Here is a 2,494-nt window from a genome sequence, read left to right as displayed (position 1 = left end):
GTGGGAGAACATTTAGAGTTTCTGAGCAAATACCTTACATTAGATGAGGGGTCAGGAATCCATGGAGGATCCTGAAACCTACACCTCACAGATCAGCAGGAACAATTATGTAATAAATAATGTCNTAGGGGAGCTGGCGAGGGTGCTCAGTAGTTAAGAGCGCTTGCTGTTCTTCCAGAGGACCTGGGTTCAGTTCCTTATTGGGTAATTCACAACTGCCTGTAACTCCAGCTCCAGGCAATCAGAGGCCCTCTTCTGGCCTCTGAGAGTACCCACATACATGCACATGCGCGTGTGCGCATGCGCGTGTGCGCATACACGTGTGTGTGTGTGTGTGTGTGTGTGTGTGCGCGCGCGCGTGTGTGTGCGCGCGTGCGCACACACACACAGACACACACAGAGGGAGAGAGGGATGGAGGGAGACAGAAGGGGAGGGAGGGAGAGAGGAGGGGATAAAAACAAGGAGTGGAGAAATGGCTCAGCAGTTAAAAGCATTTGTTGCTCTCTACAGAAGACCCAACTTCAGTTCCCAGAACCTAGGTGGTGGCTTTCACCTGTCCAATTCCAGGGACTCTGACACCTTCTCCTGACCTCTGCAGGTACTAGGCACAGGTATATGTGCCATACTTACATGCATGCAGGCAAAACATTCATACATATTTTAAAACTTTTTAAATTATTAAATAAAATATTTTTTTTAAAAAATGAAGCATGCTGGAATTAGGTGGGGACAGCCTTTTCGCCAAGATGGCGCTGAAAGTGAAGAAGGAAGCTCCTGCCCCTCCCAAAGCTGAAGCCAAAGCGAAGGCCTTGAAAGCTAAGAAGGCGATGCTGAAAGGCATCCACAGCCACAAAAAGAAGAAGATCTAAATGTCACCCACCTTCCAGCGGCCCAAGACCCTGNGGCTCTGGAGGCAGACAAAATATCCTCAAAAGAGTACGCCCAGGAGAAACAAGCTTGACAACTATGCTATCATCAAATTCCCACTGACCACCGAGTCAGCCATGAAGAAAATAGAGGATAACAACACTCTAGTGTTCATTGTGGATGTCAAGGTCAACAAGCATCAGATCAAACAGGCTGTCAAGAAACTCTATGACATTGATGTGGCCAAAGTCAATACCCTGATAAGGTCCGACGGAGAGAAGAAGGCGTATGTTCGCTTGGCTCCTGATTCTGATACCCTAGATGTTGCCAACAAGATTGGGATCCTCTAAACTGAGTCCAGATGGATAGTTCTAAATATACACTTTTTTTCACCATAAAAAATGAAGCATGTGTTATTTCTATAGTGTCAGAATGAATGAATGAATATGTATACCATGTTATATTCTAGTTGTATTTGTACATTATTGTCTCAGGAAACACACAATTATTGTAAGTAACAGCTGCTGCTCCCAGAGCTTTTAGCCTGCCCCTGTGTGTTCCTACCTGGAAGGACCTGGAAGGATCTGTTAGATTATATAAAATATTCAATTATATTCTATAGTAGATCTGATAGAATATAATTGAATATCATATATAATCCAACATGTATATATATAGGATATATAGTTTGTTGTACTAATTATTTAATCTTAATTGGGGGTAAGGAGCAAGGTCACATAGCATCCCTTGGTATATTGTGGGGATTCTTGTCCCTGAAGCCACCAGGGTCAGCATTTAGCATTATAATACATAGCAAAACTCAACAACAGCTTGTCCAAAACAGTATGGAATTCAGTCAGTTTTATTCACTCCTGGCTCATAAAACAAAACAAGACAAAGCAGCAAACAAACAAACAAACAGAAGAAAAACAGAATAGGGAGTTAAACAGGTCTGAATCTGTCCACACAATGCCCCTATCTGTCCCATCCCAGTCCTCAAGCTTCTATAAAGGCATTANATGAAGGTGCTCTGAGGTGGTGGGCCCCCATGCTCACTCATGGCTCCCTTTGTGTTGTGTGCTGTGCTGTGTTCACCTGCTGTGGCATCATGGTGCCTACCCTGCATGTCCCATGTGATGAGAACACACTGTTACCACACTGTCAGTTTCCTCTCATGGGGAGTTAAACATCACCAACAAACCCAGAGATAGGTGTAATGCAGAGCCAGGGAGACTCCTCTTAGATGGGGTGATGGGAAGACATCCAGAGCAGGCAGCACTTGGGGAAGGATGCTGTGGTTTACATCTGGAGTGTTCACAAAGGCCTTGTGTTGAAGGTTTCATCCAAGCTTGGCACCACTAGAAGGTGGTGAGACTGTGAGAAGTGGACCCCAGTAGGAGAAGGTAAGGATGTGCTCTTGGCAGGGACTAGGAGAGCCCTGGTATCTTTCTCTCCTCTCCTCCCATCCTAACCATCAGAAAAACAGGCTTCCACACCATACACTATCACCATACTGCTAGATTAAAAGCAACTTGATTAACTGACCAGAAACTGAAACTCTAAAATTGTCAGCCAAAAGAAGCATTTCATCTTTTAAAATTGATTGCTATAGGTATTTTTAATATC

At 44.3% G+C, this 2,494-nt stretch overlaps 1 pseudogene; it reads left to right on the top strand.

Moving 5' to 3' along the window:
* Positions 1-747: 747 nt before the first annotated feature.
* LOC110297078 lies at positions 748-1,218 on the top strand (annotated as a pseudogene).
* The last annotated feature ends 1,276 nt before the right edge of the window (positions 1,219-2,494 follow it).

The sequence above is a fragment of the Mus caroli genome, chromosome 6 (genome assembly GCF_900094665.2).
Source record: "Mus caroli chromosome 6, CAROLI_EIJ_v1.1, whole genome shotgun sequence".
In the NCBI taxonomy this organism is placed as follows: domain Eukaryota; kingdom Metazoa; phylum Chordata; class Mammalia; order Rodentia; family Muridae; genus Mus; species Mus caroli.
Note: the sequence above shows the minus strand (reverse complement) of the source record. Positions and strands in the feature narration are given on the sequence as shown.